At 37.0% G+C, this 22624-nt stretch overlaps 1 long non-coding RNA gene across 2 annotated transcripts; it reads left to right on the forward strand.

The window, feature by feature from the left end:
* Positions 1–980: 980 nt before the first annotated feature.
* LOC144245022 (uncharacterized) lies at positions 981–15080 on the forward strand. Of its 2 annotated transcripts, none has more exons than XR_013339132.1 (3): positions 981–1113; positions 9931–10009; positions 14750–15080. It is a non-coding gene; the product is annotated as an uncharacterized LOC144245022 (long non-coding RNA). The 2 variants fall into 2 exon arrangements; XR_013339133.1 differs by lacking the exon at positions 14750–15080 and adding an exon at positions 13804–13863.
* The last annotated feature ends 7544 nt before the right edge of the window (positions 15081–22624 follow it).

Consider the following 22624-nt stretch of genomic DNA (forward strand, 5'->3'; position numbering starts at 1 on the left):
TACATAAAAATATGGATCATGGCACTTCCGGAAAATTAAGAAAATTTTGCAGGTTTATGTCAATTGTCATGACAAAGTTGTCATAGTTGAGTGAGAAGTTCAAGGTACAAATATAAATATATGTGTTATAATAATCCAACCATATGAAAACAGAAAGTATACACATTTACACTTCTCTGTAAACTTTGATACACAACAGGGATCAAATTATATTCAATGATATCTCTGCCATTTCTTTTAGTTCATTGAATCTTTCTTGTGTTCATGTTGCTGCATGACAATTTAAAAGGTAGATACTGCTCCTCTTTATAAATCTAAAACTTGTAAGCTTTATTTTTAGTATATGAAACTTTCCTTCCAACAAAAAAGATTTTTTGGCAGCTCTAGAGGTGTAAGCGCTGTCCCCTCAAAATAAAAGTCTGCTCAGAACTTCAGAATGTAATCTTATTTGAAAATAAGGTCGAGGTGTTTGGGTGGCTCATTTGGTTAAGCATCTGATTTCAGCTCATGTCATGATCTCATAGTTGGTCCGTTCGAGCCCAGCATCGGGCTCTGTGCTGACAGCTCAGAGCCTGGAGCCTGCTTCGGATTCTGTGTGTCTCCCTCTATCTGCTGTTTCCCCACTTGCGCTCGCTTGCTCTCTCTTTCAAAAAAAAACAATAAAAATTTTTTTAAAAAAGAAAATAAAGATTTTGCAGGTGTAATTAGGTTCAGATGAGTCATACTAGATTCGAACTGGCCCTCAATCAAGTGACTAGTGTTCTTAGAAGAAAGGATATAGAGAAAAGGTAGACATGTGGAAACACAGGCAGAGTATAGGGGTATAGAGCTACATCCTAAGGAATGTCAGGAATTACCAAGAGCTAACAGAAGGTAGGAAGAAGCAAGATTCTTTCCTAGAGCCATGGACGTGCTGACATCATAATTTTCAGACCTCTAGACTCTGAGGGTGTGAGTGAATAAATTGCTGTTGCTTTAAGCCGCCATGTTTATGGTACTTTGATTTGTCAGTGATGGGAAACTAATACAGAAGTGGAATCATCATCATTATCATCATCATCTCTACAAGAGAGAAGTTTCCCCGGACTCCAGAGTTGGTCTGCTAGACTGGAGGTAACTCCAAAGGACCCTCATGATTTCCCAAGAAACCACTCTCCAGAAATGAATGGGAACAGTGCCTTTGGGGCATCGTTCTTTGCTTTCAGCACATCAGGCACCACTTTTCCAACACTTTCACTAAATACTTGAAAGGAAAAAAAAATTCTATTTTTACTTACAAAGGTAGTGTGCTATGTTTCTTAAACCCTACTTTGCTAAACAGTAGTTCCAGAAGATTTAAATGGAAGGAGAATGAAAATAAAAAGGGAAAAATAAAAGACTTCAGGACCCCAAAACCTTGAAAACATTTCATGATAAGGACTTCTCTTGGAGATCCTTATGCACATTGAGAATCTGAAAGATCCTGAGGAAAAGCCCATTTATCTTTGGTTAACATTAATTCTATACTTTTAGAAAAGTATGGAATGGAATTTGAGTAAGTCCAGGGAGAGTGGAAATGAGGCTGGCCCCAAGAAGATTAGATCCTAGCTCGGCCACGTATGGTCTGCAACCTGACTGTGCACACAACCTCCGTTTTCTCCTCTGAAGACAGGAACTATCACCTGCCCTGTCAATGCCACAAGGTTGTTAGAAGGATCAGCCACCATAGTTACATTTCTCTACTTTATGCTTGTATCCCTTATAATACCTCATATCTGGGATGATGATAAGACTTAAATTACCTATCTAAAAAGGTGTATACAAAATAACTGATACACGTCAAAGCATCTTGGAAAATAAAATATTGTGTAGGTAGGAGATGGAATTTACTACTTGATTTACTTGATTTTTCTAATTTATTGATGCTATGTTAGGGAGTTAAAAGATTTTTTTATTTATGGACAATGCAAACTGGAAAAAATAATCCATCTGCACCTCCATTTCAAATCCGTACAAACTTGATGCCATTTCTGTTACCTTGCCAGTAATGTTTATAGAAGTAGGGTCACTGATGGTGTGGTTTTTGTTTTATTAGGTTTTACTTTTGTTGTCAGCCACCCTTCAAAGCATAGGAAAAGGGAAGTATTTTCATTGTACCTTCATTCACATGTCTCCATATTATTTTTTCAGTCTACGTTTCATCAAGGTGTATAACAGACTGTTTCAGATTAGGAAAAATGGCAGCATGCCTGTGTGTGAGGCATATTAATTTCACAAGAAAAATGAAATATAATATAGATATATAATATAATATTACATATACACATATATAATATTGTAATGGAATTATTTGGTTTGCTGTGTCACATTGTCTGGCAAATGGAATCATACCAAAAGCTTCCAATTGCTCTAGAAAGAGAGATTCCTCATCACATCTTCAACTGAACATTAAAGCAAAACAAAAAAGCTACCTTTATCAAAAAATATGAGACCCCTAACAAGTGGACTGTAATTAAAACAAAGTGAATATTACTAATGTTTGATATACCAACAAACCAAATCTCAACAAATTATACACACACACACACACACAAAACCAGACATGTGCATTTCTAACTAAATGATTTAAAAGAATTATTTGTTGCTTAACAGATTTCTTTCAAGCCAAAGATAAGTCTCTATTAATTCTGAAAATATGAAGATATGATATAAACCATACATACACATATACACACCACACACATCTATTTAAAAGACTAAGCAGTGTGATTCAGAAGAAAAGACTTTTACATTTAAAAGGAAGGAACAGGGTGCCTGAGTAGCTCAGTGGGTTAAGTGTCCAACTTCAGCTCAGATCACGATCTCCCTTCAAGAGTTTGAGCCCCGCGTCAGGTTCTGTGCTGACAGCTCAGAGCCCGGCGCTTGCTACAGATTCTGTGTCTCTTTCTCTCTTTGCCCCTCCCCCACTAGCAATCTCATCTCTCTCTCTCTCTCTCTCTCAAAAATAAACATTAAAAAAATAAAAAATGGTAAAAGGGAGGATCAATTGCCTACATAATTTTCCAGTTAATTTTTAGCTCTGTGCTTTACTTTGTTCATTGGGAAGTAAACTTTTAACAAAAAATGTACTGAGTATTTACTGTAGTTCTATACAGACCAGATTTTCACATACACAAAAACAACAGTATCCAGCTTCCAATGTTCTTTTTCATAATGTATGCGTAGGCCGAGAATGACTTATTACTTGTCACTTAAAAAAACACACATTTCCTCTAATGTTGAGCATTTCACAAAACCTTCTCTATAACACACTGCATATCCATATGTGGACAATGTGTAAAATAGACTTTGGATATTTTGCCATAGTTTGTAGTATATGTGTTGGTGTTCCCTGCCAACTTTCCATTCTCTTTACCAAAGAAGTTGCCTAAATTGTTAATGCAGAATATTTTAAACATAGAATGTCATCCAAACCTATTTTTCCCTAATATACTTTTTAAAGGGGAAAAGGTCAGAATATTCCAATCAATTGACGCACTCGATCTAATTTATGCACCGAGGAGCTCAAAACTGCGTCACTTGACCATTTTCCATTTGTTGCTGGTGAGATTAGTGATGGGTTTCTTACTGACTTTATAATCCAAATTGTAAGGAAAGAGAGAAAATAGACTACAGAAGACCAGTAGCTCCTGAAGTGTTTTGTTTCTGAGGGGGCAGTTATGGGCACCTGGAAACTGAATTGGAAAGACTTGCAGGGAAAACACAGTCAAGTCATTAACCCTTTCCAACCTGTAAGAAGAAAGAGTGAGCTGAGGCTGGTAACCTAGAGCTATTTTAAGGAATAGAGACTGCTTTTTGAGGACCGAGCTAATGCCATCTTTCCAGAGTAGAATATTGGCCCTGCGGAAATGATGGGCAAAATGCTAAAAACGGATTTTCACCACTCACTGCTATTCCAAACGAGATGCTACGTTTCCAAAGAGTCTTCCATGGAAAGAAAAAGTAAATTAGTGCAAATAAGAATTTCCATGTGTTTATGAAAGGACAACATACTCTTGNATAAATAAATAAATAAAAGAATAACAATTTTTAGAAAGATGAAAAAATGTAAGAAAAATTAATGTTTATTTTTGAGAGAGACAGAGACAGAGAGTGAGTGGGGGAGGGGCAGAGAGAGAGGGAGACACAGAATCCTAAGCAGGCTTCAGGCTCGAGCTGTCAGCACAGAGCCCGATGCGGGACTTGGACTCACCCATGAGATCATGACCTGAGTCAAAGTCAGATGTTTAATCAACTGAGCCACACAGGCGACCCAAAAGATGAAACGATTTTTAAATAATGTTTAAAAAGTAAAACAACCAACATCCAAACCCCTGAAAACTAGGATACCAGGATTAGTTCTGTCTGACAAATCTAAACAAATCCAGACCTTTCTTCAGATGCGTTTAAGGTTTTGTGTTGGTTTATCTGGTCTTTGCTTGTTGGTTTTGTTTCTGCTTTGTGTCTGTTGCTCACAATACGAGGAACACTGACAAACTTTGAAAACAGCTCTTCCCTTTCACACACAGGGAGTATGCAGTAATTCAATTTTTAAAATTTTGTTTACTGTTTATTTTTGAAAGAGAGACAGAGAGCAAGTGGGGGAGGGACAGAGAGAGAGGGACACACAGGCTTGAACCAATGGAGTGAGATCATGGACATGAGCCGAAGTTGGATGCTTAACAAACTGAGCTACCCAGGCTCCAATCAATAATTTTCAGATCAAGGTGTATGGGTGCTGCCTCATCTAAGAACCCAAGGAGCATGGATTCAAACATTTCCGCTCATGCCCTGTATTCCTATTGGTCATTTATCACTGTAAGTAGCAGAAGTGCTTTAAATTATAGGTCAGTAGAAAGGCATGAGTTATAATTCCATCTTCTTTTATTCAGTTTTTAATAGGCCAATGACTTTTATTAGGTACCTGGGTAATGTCGGGAGAGACAGCTTCCCTGTGGATTCCTTATCCTGTAACCTACTGGATGGGACTGGGTGGTCTCAGCCCTTCCCTCCTATTTTAGTTTTTGATCTAAGATGCCATCTTGGAGATGAGAATAGCCTCTGTAATGAAGCATGGATTAAGATCTTGCTTCTTTACACCACATCTACTCAGTTCTAATTTCAGAATTGTGTTTCTTTCTAAAGATTTCAGGTGCCACCAACATAGGCCCTTGCAAGGTGACATAGCTTGGGATTTAAGGGCATCAAGTAAGGAATCCGATTTCTAAAGTTTGAATTCCTGTTTCTGCGATAGATAGATAGATAGGTAGACAGACAGACAGACATATATAATATATGTCTATATTTATACATAAAATTCTTCTACAGTTCATATACTTGGGTGCCTTTAGTAAGTTACTGCACTTTTCACTTCTGAGTTTCCATGTTCCCATTGTAAAATTGGGAGTGATCATCTCATAAAGTTAGTCTCAGGAATAATGTGTTAAACTAACATATGCAAAGTACTTAAAGAAGTGCCTGGGGAGAAAATAAGGTGTTACATAAGTGTTGGCTATTGTAACTATTCTCTCTTAATTATAGAACTCAAGGAAGATGCTGATGGCAAACATTTATATTTAACACTGTTCCTAAAGCACTAATCAATTTATTAGAACTTCACATTTAATTAAAAGGTAAAAATAAAATGGTGGTAATAATTATTAATAGTAATAATGATTATCATAATTTGAAAATGACAGATGTCTATTTTGAAAACCCAAGAGGCATAAATGTCCCACTACTATAAATACCAACTCATTTAAAAAGCCATAGCTTTCCTGCAGAAAAATAATAAATGTTTGGAAAAATAATGGGAAAAAAATCTCATTCACAATAGAAGTGAGATATAAAATACCTAGGAATAAGTATAACAAATATTCATTGAAGAAATAAAAAAAATCTATTGAGAAACAAGGTAGAAAACTTAATGAATAAATGAAAAGACATACTCTAATCATAGGCGGAAGACATATTATGATCAAGGTGGCAGTTCTCGATATTTTAATACACATCAGGGTAATGCCACTTAATAACCTCACCTACTTAAGATACGTGAATTTTATTATATGTAAATTATGCCTTAAGAAAAAATTCTGCCCATGTGTTTTCAAACCGACAAAATGATCCTGAAATTCACCTACAAAAATAAATATTTTAATTTTTTTTAATGTTTTATTTATTTCTAGGAGAGAGAGAGACAGCGTGAGCAGGGGAGGGTCAGAGAAAGAGGGAGTCACAGACTCTGAAACAGGCTCCAGGCTCTGAGCTGGCAGTCAGCACAGAGCCCGACGCGGGGCTGGAACCCACGAACTGCGAGATCATGACCTAAGCGAAAGTCGGACGCTTAACCGACTAAGTCACCCAGGCGCCCCTGAAAATAAATATTTTAAAAAATACAACAGAGAAATAACTTGAGATGCATTGTCCTCTTGAGTAATACACTATTGTACGTTTGGACGGGATATTCAGTTTAATTAAAGAAAAAGAATGGGTAGTTCATTCATGAACTACCAATATAGATCCAATATGGTGCAAGCCTCCAAGATAGCTCCCAGATACTCAGATATCCCAGATATCTCCTGATACTCATTCATGCCCTTATTTTTTCCCTTCAAAGATTGAACAGTGCAGACCTGTGCACAAATAGGCTATTGTAGAAATGAATATGTGTGGCGTTTGATGTAAGCCTAGGAAAGACACCGGGGTTTTTGTCTTATTCCCTTTTGCATCTCCTGCTTTGGGAGAAGCTAACTACTATGTTCTGAGGCTATTCAAGAAACCCCAAAGAAGTCCATGTGTCAAAGAATTGAGGCTTCTTGCCAACGGTCAGAAGCAACTCGCAAGCAATTTGGGTGAGCCATCTTGGAAGTCAATCTTCCAACCTCAGTCAAGCCTTGAGATGACTACAGCTCTGGGCACACATTGACTGTAACCTCTTTAAAGACTGCAAGCCAGAACCATCCACTTCAGCCGCACTTAAATTCTTGAACAACGGAAACTCTATGATAGCAAAGATTTATTTTTCTTTTAAGCCACTAAGTTTTGAAGCAATAATAATAATAACAAATGTATTATGAAGTCAGAGGTATATATCCAGATATATAAGGATCAATGATCATATGAATTGATGGGAATAGAGAAGCTATCCAATAATTATATCTTATTAAAGACTAATATACATGATACAGATGTAAATCTTGAGAAGAAATATGAAACCATCAAAGTATTTAAAAATAATGAATTAGAATGAACAATCCTGGATTTGAGGACTTTTATAGGCATTACATTGAAAAATGTAAAATCTCAGAACATAGATCCCAAAAAGAAATATATTAATAAATATATAATCATAAAATATAAAGTATTATGCATTNATGATTTGGATCAGGAAATATGTTTCTGAAATTACGATCACAAACTAAGAATAGAAGTTGTCATCTTAAATAGGCTAAAGAACATAAAAATCAGTAAGTACAGAGCTTGCTACTAAAAATTAAAAATATTTCTATTTTAGTATTATGTATATAATTTATATTATAGTACATATATACAGTCTATACACATGTGTATGTAACATTCTAGTTGGGGTTCCAACTTAGACCCCTAACAAAACAAAAACAACATAAAGAGTGTAAAAATGAAAGGCAATAAAATATGCCACATTAATAGCTGATGTCATTGCCTAAAAGAAAAAAAATCATGTAAGGAAATTATGAAAAGAGACTTAAGTATATTTCATCGTATATACAATCAAATAGAGAAATCAATTGTACTTCTATGCACCTAAGATAGAGAGGAAACTTAACAAAAGCTATAATTCAGCAAAGCAACAGATATATAGGCACAGACCCTACAGAAACCCTTTACAGAGAACTTTGTAAAATTTATCAGTAGATTTTAAAATGGGTCAAAATAAAAGGAGAACACTTCGTGGTTGGGAGGTATCCATATTTTAATGATGTTTGTTCTATAGATTTGACCTATACATTCTATACAATTCCACTACAAATATCAGTGGTATGTTGGCTTTTACAGTATAAGGAGAATAAAATATATATAGTTTCATGTTGAAGAAAATAAACATGTGAATCATTTATTTGATGTCACATTGTTTTTAGAAAAACAACCAGATCCCGAGAACATACACAGCATAAGGCTATCACGTTAAAGGAGTATGAAATGTCCAGTTTTGAAAACTGTTGTAACAGTGTATGAGATTTAGAAACAGAAATCATATTAGTGTGCTAGGGTGGCCGTAAAACAGTGCCACAGACTAAACAGCTTAAACAACAGAAATGTAATTCTTCACAGTTCTGGAGGCTGGAAGCCCAAGATTAGAGTGTTGGTAAGGTAGTTTCCTCTGAGTCCTCTCTCCTTGGCTTGTAGATGGTCTTCTTCTCCCTGTATCTTCACATGGTCTTTCCTCTGTGTGTGCCTATGTTTTAATTCCCTCTTCTTTGAAGGACACCAGTCCTTCAGGACAACAGAGACCTAGGAGTTAGCATTTGGGAGCCAGTGTCTCATATATATTAAGGGCTGAATGTTTACATCCCCCCAAAATTCATATATTGGAATCCTAACCTCAAGAGAGATGGTTTTAAGAGGAGGTGCCTTTGGGAAGCTATTAAGCATGAGGGTGGAGCTCTCATGAATGAGATTGGTGCCCTTATAAAAGAGATTTCAGAGAGGTCCCTCTTCACCATGTTAGGATCAGGGAGAAAAAGGCATGGGGGGATTAGGTAGATAAATAACCAGGGGACACAGGGGAAATCCTAGCAGCAGGCTTTGCTTTCAGTAGGTGATTTTTTATATTAGTTTAGTTTAGTTTAAGTTCGTATTTGTTTATTTTGAGAGAGCGCGGGTACACATGTACAAACATATGAGTGAGCACAATCCAGGCAGGAGCAGAGAGCAGAGGAGAGAGAGAACCCCAGTGCAGGGCTCGAGCCAAGAAATGTGAGATTATGACCTAAAGCAAAATCAGGAATCAGATGTTTAACCAACTGAGCCACCCAGGCGCCCCAAATAGCTGAATCTTTAAAAAAGCACAGGACGGTTACATACTCCATGTGAAAAACAAAATGCTAAGATCACTTCCTGATCCAAAGTTACCTGTTCCTATAAAATATCAATCTCCTCTTAACATTCAACATCTCATTTTCCCAAGGATTTAAGAAAATGATTGTCTAAAGAATGGGCTGAAAGGTTTTAGTTCTCATCCATCTTTATGGTTCTCAGAATGATTACTCAGTTCAAATACTGGTCATCTATGATTTGAGACTACTGTTTACGTATGGCAAACAGACTTATGCCCACCCTTCCTAACGCCAATTGTTTAAGCCAGCATATCATTTCATTTTATAAGTTGGGTGTCCTTAGCTAGTCCTGCAATGAACTTCCTGAATCATTGTAATAACATGACTCATGCCAGGGAGAGTGTATTTTATGGATGCGTTGAGAAATTTTAAAGTTAGACAAATCAATGATTGTTGAAATGAAGAGACATGTTGATAAAAATGAGGGCATGACTTGTGTTTGTTTTTTAAAAGACTGTGGTTGTAACAGATCACAAATGAAAATATCATTCTTTTAAAATGTTAAATGAAAAAAATGCTAAATGAGAGAGGGCCGACGCGATTTTGGAAGTAATTCAAGAAGTGTAAATACCTTGTAAAATTAAGTTTAAATACGTTTTATTTCTTAGTACTATTTCTAATGTCATCTAATATAGACAGTGAAAATTCAGCTCCTTCAGGCCAAGAAATAATACATAATCTTTTAGAATTCGTCAGTATTTGAATGGAATTGATTAAAATGAAACTCTCTGGGTGAGACATAAAAGTCAAAATTTGGTTAATGTCTGTTCAGATTGTGTTTTTCATTTTAATCAGACTCTCTGTTTCCTGCTTCTAGGACATGCACACACACACTACAATTCCAGGGAGAAACTATTTAGCAGAATGGTTGGCCTCTTCAACAAATGTGAAGACAGGTAATATTATATAACACTGTTATATGAAATTTTCACCATCGGTTTGCAGCTCAAGGAAGCTTAGATGAGTGTCCATTGGCCTGCATTTCCCCCCATGTTTTCACCTGAGGGTAAGTCATAAAAGGGTAACTGCTGGAAGTATTTGGGACAAAAGTTAGTTACAGGGTCTCCCTTTTCTTTTCCTCTTCCTAAGCTGCCATCTATTTCCTTTCTCCGGGTTCTATCAGCATTCTAGCAACAAAACATGATGCCAAAGGCATGGTTGTGATCCCCCGTTCTGACTTATACTTTCATTCCGCTTTGCTCAACACTCAGTATTCCTAGGTATCTATTCATTTGAACACTTATGACAACGTGTCTTAAATAATATCATGAGCATTGTTCTTTCCAAGTGATTGAAGAGATGGTTTAACTGGTAAGAACAGAATGCCCACTGTTTTCTCGGTATCTAGGCAGTTCTTTGTTTTTTGTTCTAACTAGCCAAGGCAGGAAAAAAAAAAACAAACCTTATGTACAGCATGCTAATATTGATTTTAAAGGGAAGTGCTGTTTGGAGGTACGATGCCTGTTTACATCAGATGGAGATGGTATTAGCACAGGCACTTTTTTTCTTCTTCTTCAAACTCTAAATACACTCTTGTCTGAGGGACACAAAGGCTTCATCATAAAAGCTTGGTTAGAACCGGACAATTGCACAGCTTTGCTTTTGTCTGACTGCATTCTAATCTGTTAACTTTTAAAATTGAATGAGAGACATTGTTTCCTGAGGGGAGAAGGGAGCATGAAAGCCACAGAGCACAATGAGGGACAGTATTACTCACCTTGGAGTACCTGACTTCCAGATGCCCGTGGCCTGATTATTCTTGTCACAGGTGAAGAGTTCAACTGGTACAGGGCCCTGATTTCTGAAACTAAGAATAGATGAACTTCAGGGGAGGAAAATCTTTAAGAGGAGGGAATAAGTGAATTAGGAAAAGAAAGAAAAAATTGAAAGAATAAAATAAACAAGAAAAGCTTACATTAAACTGGAGGTGACCATTAAAAAGGTGACAGTGATATAATCCGAGTAATGGATTGAATATTTGGGTTGTAGCTTCTAAAACTCAGGCTCAGAGTTATTTTTGACTGCTCTGGGGGGATAGAGTGCTTTGGCATTTTGTAAGAATTAAACTACTGTTGTGAAGAATATTTGGGAAGATAAAATGGAAGCTTCAAGTTGAAAGCCAGGCCCTAGTCAAGCATGTGAAACAGACGATGGGTATCTTCAGAACCAAGTTCTCCAACGCTGAAGATTCACTGTTGGTGGATCCTCTCCTGGTCTGTCTTCATTCTTCCCACTAAGCCCCCAGGGCAACTTTCGAGCCTTCAGTGACACTTCCCAGTATGAGTCTCCTTGCTGCCACCAGTGTTTACGTGAGAGACAGTCGATTCCTGTGGCATCCAGTCTGTCCAACACCTGCACCTTCAGACTCTACACCCATCATTGTGAGTCCAGGTTACAAACCAACTACAGACAACACATCTCATGTGTGGGAGAGGTGCTGCTTCTGTCCATATTATATTATAGTCCTTGAGATCTAGCCTTTCAATGCAGGAATCTCAGACTCAGATAAGGTGAAGGCAATATAGGTATTCTGAGATAAAAAAAAAAAAAAAACTCTTTGTTTGGGCACTCACACCAACTATTTAGGCAACTATCTATAGAAAAGAAATAAAGCCAAGTAGTTGACTACTTTTCCAGAGCTGCCGTTCCTGGGTTGAAGGTCTGCCCCACGACTCTCTGGATGAGACGCTTCAACCAAGTTACTGACTTCATCTATAGAATGGAAATAATAATTAGAGCTACTTCACGGATTATTGTGAGTCTAATAATTGAGATAATACAGATAAAACACTGGTAGATTTTCCAGCCTGTGTTGAACATTCACTCTGGCGTATGGTAAGCTATTACTCTTTTCTGGTGGGGTGGTCGTTACTAAACTACTGCTAATCTGGAATGAGGCTGAGGTGGAGTGACCCATAGGTGGGGACATGGCAATGAAGATGACCAAACCAGGTGTGTCAGCAAGGCTCTGCCAGGGCACTGAAAACACACTCACTCAATTAACTCGGAGGGTTAGTTGGAGAGAGTTCAATGGAGGGAATATTTGCTGATGTAGGACAAGATTAACAGAATCATAAAGGGATGGTGACATGCCCAGAAGTGCCTACTGAGGCTCAACCAGTCCAGACATTGAGCTTCTAAGCCTGGAGAGGAGGAGAAAGTTGTGTTATGAGAACCTAGAGAGAAGTGTAGACGTTGATGAGGGGGTCACCCTGTAAAAGCCATAGCTATAGAGTGACAGCCCAGCAAGAAAATGGAGGAGAGCTACATAACCACTCTGTTCATATGCTGATAACTCTCACTGAGAAAGCCAGCCGGGCCAGGGGCCAGAGGGGAAGATCCCAGGCTTTGCAGTTCCTGTAATGAAGCTCCTTGGGTAGAAAACAAGGCTGAGAATAAATCTGGAAGGGCAGAGAGTAATACCGGTGGACAAGCACACCAGATTTACAATTTATTTTTCATGAACTTCAATTCTTGCCAGTATTATGAAAGTAGGATTTAGCACTTGTTATTTAAAGAACCTCTAAACTTGCTTTGTGGGGCCCTGGAGCTTTGTGGATTGGAGCTTGGATCTTTGACTTACAGCTATATCGTAGGACTGATATCTCAGAATCCCTGGGAGCCTAACCTCTAAGTACTTATATTTTGCTTTGAACAGTAAAAAGCCCAGTGTTCTGTCAAACAGGACCTCACTAATGTATAGTTCCTAACGCCCAGAGTTTCTGTCAATGTATTAATGTAATTAAGTTATCAAATTTGAAAGTTTATATCATGCATATATTTGACATATTTATATATATTTGAAGTTAAAATCAGATAAAATATACAAATCCAATTTATTTCCTGGACATGTGGATATTATTTCCCATGGTTACTGTGCAAGTCACTACTATACCCCCTTTCAAAGCTGCACCCCCTTTCAAAGCTCTCAATTTTGCTTATGGTGTTATTTCAAAATAAATGGGACATTTCAAAATAAATTTGGAAGTTTAGCTCTTCACTATGTGATGACTATTTTATGAGCATTTTTAATCCACTTTGGCTGCTTAGATTTTCATGGTGGGGTCTAACAGTATCCAAAATTAACAGAATAAATTTTGGATAAATGCTGATTGGTGTTTAATATTGAATTTTAAAAAGTTAAAGCTAGTGTATTCATTATCCTGAACAATTCATTGAGAAGATTCCAAGATACGAGAAGCCTTTTTTCTCCCAAAACTGAACTTGGCATTTCTTGGAATGTGCTACCATGTCTGAATGATAAACAACCAGAGGTAGGGGTCTTTTTAGCTAGTACAGACCTTTGCATAGAGTACACATGAAATAATCATCAGCTCAGTGAACTTTAGGGTAGATGCAAAATGAAAGTGAAATTCGTAACCATTAATACAAGTAAATATTTGCCATATAATAGAAGTAATATCCTTCACTGTAACATGCAAAGAAAATAGATCAATCGATCGATCGATCGATCGATAGATAGATAGATTAAATACATCAAAGTCAAAAGTCAAAATATGGTTAAATTCATGTAAATATTCCAAATAACATGTATAATGTCAACATCCACAGCTGTGATTCAGACCATGTCCCATTAAAAATAAAAAATAAACAGTTCAAAGAGATTAGGAAGTATTCGACATAATGAGTCTACCACAATAAAATATTTATGATTCTCTCTTTCATCCAGGAAACTATTTGATACCATCATGGAGTGAATGGAGCTGGAAGCAAGGAAGGAGTATTGACGTCAACACATTATATTAGTGAAATAAATATTGAGAGAATGTTTAGAGAATCCCCTGGCAATGAACCAAGCGCATAGTCACTTCCAGCTAACACACCAGGAACATTTGACCATTTTATTTGACAGTTGATGCGTTTAAAAAACAATGCATTTGATACTAGGAAATCAGAGGATTAGTTTTATGTTTCTATTGGAAAAGTAATCTTATATGTTCTTGCTTAATTTAAATACAAAATTATAAGTTGCATATTTTAACCACTCTCCACCCAGAATACTGCCTCCCCTCTGAAATATCACTGATATTAATCCAATATTATTAGTTTATTTCATTTGTCCATGTATAGGTGTGTGATGGAAGCCAAAGCACATGTTATTGGAAAGAATAGTGAAAAAGGTGCTAGGGGACGAAGAAAACTCTGTCTTCTCTATTTCTGAGATGGTGAAGGCAAAGTAAAAAAAAAGGTATTAACCTAGTTAATTAAAAACAGAGAAAACAGACAAGGGATTCAGCAATATGTAACTCCAAGGAGATATCATCAATATCAAGATGATCTCATTTAATTACAACCAGTGTCCCAATTCTTATGACATGTCCCTTCCTGTGAAAAGGTAGTTATCTTGGCATTGCAGCTGGCAGGACCATACACTGTTTTTCTCTCTAGTTTCTCGCTTTCAGGAACTGGATGAAAAAGTAACTACTCCAAAATTGCTCAGGGCTGGAAAGTCATTTTTCTTGTTGACCTTTCCTATCTAGATGCATCATGTTCTTCAAGTGATAAAAATTGTATTTGAGAAACTGATGGATTCTAAATTCTTTTGAATTTCCCTGGACTGTAATGAAAGAAGAAATATTCTCTAAGACTAAAGGTTTCTATTCTTTGACTGTTAGGTACAGACCACATCCTCCTGGAAGCAAGAAAAATGCTTATGCTCGAAGTCTGAATTCCACCATTTGAAATGCATGTCTTTGGATTATGAAGAAAATGTATGGGTTTTCCAGCATTTCCCCACCGCCCCCCAGTGAATATGCCTTAGGAGTCCAACTCCTGATTTTAACTCAGGTCATGATCTCGTGGTTCCTGGGATTGAACCCTGAATCTGTGTTGACAATAAGGAGCATTCATGGGATTTTCTCTCTCTACCCCTCCCCTGCTGGCATGCACGCATCTTGTCTCTCTCTAAATTAATAAAATAAACTCACAAAAAGGATTATAAAAGGGCATGCTGTGAGAGAGGATTTAACAACAGAAATTATACCAGCATAACTTCTATCTATTTGTTGTATTAAAAGCAAGCATGGAGCAGGTTTCTGGGAAGAATACTGCAGAAGTGGTGCAGGATTTTAATCTCCCTGAATCTCTTTCTATAAAGAAGCAGAGCAACAGGGTAGGAAAACCACAAGTCATTGAGAAAATGGTATCTGAGCAGAGGCATAAAGATGAAAGAATTATTCACATGAGTATCAGAGAAAAGAGTAATCCAGGCAGAGAACAGACACTTCTAGGAGGCCTCATGGCTGGAGGGGGCCTTATGTGTTTAAGGAAAATCATGGGGAACAGGGTAGCTAACACACAGGAAGTGAGGAGGAGGGGAGAGAAATGAGAGTTGTAGCGGGGAAGCCAGCCCACCCCTGGATTTTGCCCTCTACTCTGTGCGAATGGGGATTCACTGAAAGGTGCTAAACACTAGAGTGGTGAGCTGTGCTTAATGGTTCCCTCCAGCTGCTGTAATAAGACATATTTATAGGAACATCTCCAAAAATACTGAGAAAGGGCATAGAAAATGGATGGGATGATCCACACTAAATTATTTACACTAGGTCTTAAGGGGGTAGGAAAAGGGAAATTCATGTTTTATTCTTTCTATACCTCTGATTTATTTTTACTTCTTACAGCGAGAATGCATTACTTTTGTAAAAGGTACTGTTATATATATTATATATATTATATATATACACAATTGTGTGTGTGTGTGTGTGTGTGTGTGTGTATACTGCCCCAAGTCAGTCTTCTTATTCTTGAACAGCCTTTGTTCTTAAGCAATTTGTCCTCATTCTAGCTTAAATTCTTTCCCTATAACTTCTCTCCAACCTGCCCTAGTTTTAATTGTCAGGAGATAGAGAGAATGGGCTTAATAATTCTCTAACAAGACATCTCATCAGCTTGCCGCAGAGAGGTGACGGAAGTTGGAGAAGTCTAAAGAACATTCTTCAAATTTCACAACTTAACCAAAGGCTGGCCCCTCATGGCAGGCAGAAGTCAACGGGACAGTAAGAGGAGGAAATAAACAACAAAGAAATCTGGTGGGAACATGTACTTCTCTGGGATATAAAAAGAAGCTTGGCATCACATGTTGGGCAATCTTCTAAAATCATAGGTAAATGACCCAGGAAAGCTGTTGAGAAATGTGAGGTTCTCGTCTGCTACATAAGGCAGCACCGAAGAAGAACTATTGAGAAATGCAGTCTGGAGAGGACTTAACACCCTCTTATTGCTCTCAAAGTGGACTGCTTCTGTTACCAGAATTATTTTTAGAAATGTTATCTCATATTTTCCATGCTTGCATTATTTCTTTCCCTTCTAATTTTATACCTGACTGCCCTGAGTGGGGGTGTGTACACCAGGGGGTGGGGGTCAGAGAAGGAAGTGGTGGTTTCAAAACACAAAGGAATACAAATCTCTTAGACTCAAGTGTAAGAAGCCAACATCTTTCTTCCCACTAAATCATTCTGCTGCAATTAAACGAACTTACGCGACTCTTCCCACAAGTGGGAAAGCACTTAATAAATCGCAAACTCTTTTAGAAGGGTTAGTTAATTAAAAATAAGGGAAGGGATTATTTATAAATAAATACAGGGTGCATGGATCATGCTCGCTGAGAAGAACCTAGGAGGCAAAAGATGGAGGAGAAAACATGAGAATGCCCTTTCCTTACTTACAGCCTGTTTCTCTGAAATAAGAGGCTGTGCTCTCACTGAACTGATGGTACCCTATCATCTTAGGGAAAGCTTTGTATAATAAAATTTCTGATTAAGAAAGCATTTACTCCCTAGCTTGTATAAGGGATGGGACTGAAGCTACATAAAATAAAAAGTGTTTTCAGTTCCCCAGAAGTCTGTCTTGGCAGAACACGTGCGAACACAAAACATACATTACCAAATCGACAAGTGCAAACCAGTAAAAGCACAAAATCTAGTGGAAAGGCAGAGTGATCGGAACACTGAGGTCACTGAAATTAAGCATTGCAGGTAGAGAGAGAGCGTGGAAATTAAAAATACATTCGTTTCTCAAGAAGGACAACTCTTTGATTACCAGAAAGTCACTTTTTTCTTTCCCCAAGGAAGGATGAAACCCAGAAGAAACACAAGCAAAACGTCTAATATGCTCTTTGGACAAGTATTAGAATAATAACCACAGTGACTACCTTACTGTTGGTTAAGCCCTTTTTAGTTGCTAAGTATCTGACGTGCTTAAGTGGATTAATTTACTCAACAAACCAATTGGCTTTGTCAGACATCACAAAGATTAGGAGAGAAGGAGCTAATTAGTCCCCAGACAAAGTCGGCTTCTCTCCCACCCAAGCTTTGTAGCCAGCAGTCTCTAAACTGGCTATGCACATCTTTGTAAGTATATATAAAATGACCTTTGGGAGTATAAGAAAATATGAAAGAGATTCATTTTAATCACTATGTTTCTTTAAAAATTGTTTTCGTATATGGTATACAATACACATAATGTAGTGAGTCTGTATAGAAATATAAAAATTTGCATATACTGTGGGTAGTGCTTAAAATATGAAATGATAGGAATGTACAATCTGAAAAGCTTGGAAAAGAATGCTCAAACTATTAAGCCATATGGTCCCCAGATTCAGACCAACCAAAATATATATATATATACAAATTTCTTTCAAAATTTATATTTAGCACATTTTTTATCAATTTTGTTAAGCCAAATAAAAAGTTCCACATGAAATTCAATTCTATTGCACATTGTAGAAAAATCGTTAGCAATTCTGGTGTTAATAGTAACTCAAGGTTGTAGGTTACAGATTGCAAATTTTAGATTAGAGGTGCAATTTCTAAGGGGAAAAGGGACTTCTGGAGGAAAATGATATTGTCTAGAAGGTTGAACGGATTTAGATCAAGATATTTTAGAAACCTGTTATAAATAACAAATATCAAGTTTTTAAAATAGTACATTTGGGTCCATTTCATATATATTTCACTTCATTGCAATATAGTATATCAGGGATAAGTAAAATGAAGACGTTTCTTCGTGATGAAATGTCCCCCTCTGCTTAATACTTTCTGTTTAAAAAAATCACCTGAATAACATATAGAAGAAAGGTATCTATCACTGAGGCTAAGTGTACACATTAAAAGGAACAATATTAATATTTATTATGGTACCGTAATACTTTTCCATTACTGCTATACCAAATCACCATAAATTTAGTGGCTCAAAACAATATAAATTTATTAACCTTATATATCCGGAGGACAGAAGTCCTAAATGGGCTTTATAGGCTGACACCAAGGTGTCTGAAGAGCTGCATTTCTTCTAGAAGCTCTAGGGGAGAATGTGTTTCTGTAACTCTTCCAGCTGCAGGAAGGCACCTGCATTCCCTGGTTGGTGATCCATATTCAAACAGAAACACTTCAATCTGCTTCTGTCCCCATGTCGCCTTCTCTCTGACTTTACAGCCTACCTTTTACATCAGGGTCATCTGGATAATCTAGGATAATCTCTCTGTCTCAAGATCATAACATAATTGCATCTCAATGTCCCTTGCTCCTTATAAGGTAACATATTCTCCAGTTCCAGGGATTAGGATATGATACCTTCGGGGAGCCATTATTTGGTCTATTGTATGGTTTGCCATCTGGCCCCAAAAAACTCATATCCATCTCACATGCAAAATATATCCCTCTCACCCTAAGATCCCCCCAAGTCTCAACTGATTACAGCAACAACTCAAATCCAAATTCTCATCTAAGTCTTATCAGCTCAAAAGTCCCAAATCTCATCATCTAAATCATCCAAATTAGGTATAGATGAGGCTCTGGGTCTAATCCATCATGGAACAAAATCCCTCTCCATCTGTGGGTCTGTGAAAGTAGAAAATAGGTTATCTACTCCTAAAATACAATGGGGAGGCTGGCATAGGGTAAGAGTCAATAGTTATAGGTATCCCTCATCCAAAAGGATAAAGCGGGAAGGAAAGACACAATCACCACTCCTAAGCAATTTCAAAAACCCAGCAGGGCAAAGGGCACTAGAATTCAAGGATAATCCTCTGTGGCTTGAGCATCCATCCTCTGGACCTCTGGCTCTGCCCTCAGATTTGTCCTTGTTTCCTGAAGGATGGGACAGGTTTGTAGCCAAGCAGGTTCATCAGGCTATTTCCTGTTATAGGGCTGTTGGGATGGGATAGCCTTCCTTTATCTGTGTCTTTGTGCCTTCCATTCCAAGCTTGCAGTGTTTCCATTGACATAACATTCTAAAAATCCTTGTGGGTCTCCCATTTGTGTCTGTTGAATTCACTTCATTAGACAAGAGGCTCCTTCACAAATCTTCCCTGGATAAACACATGTCTATTCCTGGCCTCTACTGAGAAGGCTGATGAAATGCAGCCTTCATATACCTACTATCTTCTGCAAGCCTTCTATATGATTGAATATTCTGACTCTTTGGTCCTTGCAAGGCACTGACAGAACATCGTCCAACCCCCATCCTTGGCTTTCTTTCCAGAGCACACTTTACTGGCCATGAATCTCCTAATTTTAATGTACTATAAAATCTGGATAAGATAATCCCAAACCATTAAGTTCTGGTTCCTTTGGCTTCATAGGTTTTTTGGTTTTTTTTGTTTTGTTTACTTCTCTCTTTCCTCTCATATTTTACTCTAAGCAGCAGGAAGAAACCAGGTCATACCTTCCACACTTTGCTTGGAGATTTCCTCAGATAAGTACCCAAATTCACTATTTGCAAGTTTTGCTTTCTACCTAATCTCAGAACAAAATCCAGCTAAATCTTATTTGACTAGATTACAAGGGTCTTCTTTCTTTCAGTTTCCAAAAACTCTGTCTTTGTTCCCTTCTGAGCTTCAAAAGCAATGACTTGACACTCATGTTTTTTACTAAAATTATATTCACGATGATGTAGTTACTGTCTAAGATGATATTAGGTTTTCTCTATTGCTCTTATCATTTCCCTCTCTTTGTTCACCAGCAGTATCTTTAATATCCCTATTTTTACCAATAATCTGTTTAGCTGATCTTGGAATTTTCTAAGACAATAGAAGCTTTTTTTTTTCTTTTTTTTCTCCCTACCATGCTGTTCCCTATTGCAGCCATTGCCCTTTACCCAATCTGAAAACTAGCTCTACATTTTTAGGTGTTTCTTACATACAGCAACACCCCTCTTCCGGGGACCAAAACTCATATAACATTTGTTTAATGACTACGATCTCCCTGGCATGTGATAAACACCTTAATTAATTGTCTTAGCAACTGTCCAAGGGAAGCATTATTATAATTATTTTATAAATGTGGAAGACAGTTTAATATGATTGAAAGATATAAGCTTTGGAGGTCAGCAAATGTAGATTCAAATTCTATTTTGTTACTCTTTTGCTGGATATTCTTGGGGAAATCACTTAATCTGTCAAGACTTCCTTTGCTTCAATTTCCTCAAAAGTAAAACAGTGGGTGAGGGGATTGAGGAGAGTACTTGTTAGATGAACACTGGATGTTATACGTAAATGATGAATCACTAAATTCTACTCCTGAAATCAATATTACGCTATATGTTAACTAACTAGAATTTAAATAAAAATTTGGAGAAGAAAAAAAAAGTAGAACAGTGGACATAAAATCTACCATGCAAACAGATTTCCTTCCTTCCTTCCTTTTGCTTTCTTTCTTTCTTTTCTTTCTTTCTTTTCTTTCTTTCTTTCTTTCTTTCTTTCTTTCTTTCTTTCTTTCTTTCTTTCTTTCTTTCTTCCTTCCTTCCTTCCTTCCTTTCTTTCTTTCTTTCTTTCTTGCTTTCTTTCTTTCTTTCTTTCCCTCCCTCCCTCCCTCCTTCCTTCCTTCCTTCCTTCCTTCTTTCTTCTGGTAAGGCTTACATAAAATAATATATGTAATATGCTTGCTTAGTGGTTATGTAATAAGAGTTCTTTTTCTTGATATTTTTGTGCTACCTCTGATATTAACTCATTAGGAAAAGAATATCACCAGAGGAAAGAAGATATATGTGACAAGGATGGCTGGTAAAGCAGAAAAAGACACATTTAGAGGAACAGGCTGTTACAGATGCCAAGATTTCTGAAAGTCTTGTGGTGGTTGAAATACCTTTCATCTCTGTACATTTCCATTGGTCTTCCTGAGGATACTTAATAGTTAAGATGTCAGATCCCATGAATTGATTAGAGAGAAGATGAGGAATTCAGGAAAGTTTTTATCTGATAAAAACTCAGATATACAGGAGCCCTGTGTTTCTGTGGAAATGTATTGATATATAAGTGCCAATAGCAGCTTGAACAAAGAGAAAGTGTTTCTATAATCTTTGGTTAAAATATATATTGTAAATATATTATTTCAGGAAAAAGTACAATTGTTGGTTTATCAGTCTTGGAGATTTAAAACATTAAATAAAAAGATGGTACATTAAGTAAAAAGAGGAAAAAAATGTCCCCAGGACTATATTTATTACTTGCTTTCTCTGTGAAGGAAGAATTGTTTAAAACAGTGAATTTTAACATAAACCAGCTCAGGAGTCATCTCAGAACTACCCCCTTGGAACCTGTCTGAAAATAGAAGTTTTATCACATGTCTTTTTAAAAGGGCACCCAACTAGGTAGTATGCTTGTTGTCTTCAGTTTGGAATCCTTATAACATAATTCCATGACTAGTTGTTTTTTTTTTTTTTTTAATAGATTTTCAGTCTGGCAGCAACCAAGACAGTGAATTCATATATTTAGGTATAATTATATACTGTGCTGGAGAGCTCAAATAATCATTATTTGGGTAGATCTAGGATAAAAATGACTGGGGCCCTTCTTTATTTTTTTTAAAGACTTTCTTTTCTAGAGCATTTTCCGGTTTACAACAAAATTGAGAGAGAGGCACAGAGATTTCCCGAATATCCCTTGCAGGTGCATAGCCTTCCCCATTATGAACATCACTCTTCAAGATGGTACATTTATTCACCATGGATGAATGTATACTGACACATCATAATTACTCAAAGTCCGTAGTTTAACTTAGGGCTCATTCATGGCGATGTACATTAGATGTGTCTGGACAGAAGTATAACAACATATATCCATCATTATGATACTATACTAATACTATACTATGTATATATACTACACTATACTATACTACACTATACTATACTATACTGATACTCTGTATACTCTGAATACAAAGTATTTTCACTGCTCTATAAAATCATCATGCTCTGCCTTTTCATCCCTCCTACAACCCCCACCCTGGCCACCATGGATCTTTTATGGTCTCCAAAGTGTTGCTTTTTGCAGAATGTCATGTAGTTAAAATCATATAGTATGCAGCCTTTTCAGATTGGCTTCCTTCGCTTGTAAAGTGGATTGAAGTTTCTTCCATATCTTTTCATGGATTCATAGCTCATTTCCTTTCAGGACTGAATAATATTCTATTCTCTGTTTATTTGTTCACTCACCTATCACAGGACATCTTTGAGTTGATTTCTTCACTCACCTTCTGAAGGACATCTTTGTT

This window comes from Crocuta crocuta, unplaced genomic scaffold, assembly GCF_008692635.1.
Source record: "Crocuta crocuta isolate KB4526 unplaced genomic scaffold, BGI_CrCroc_1.0 scaffold288, whole genome shotgun sequence".
Taxonomy (NCBI): domain Eukaryota; kingdom Metazoa; phylum Chordata; class Mammalia; order Carnivora; family Hyaenidae; genus Crocuta; species Crocuta crocuta.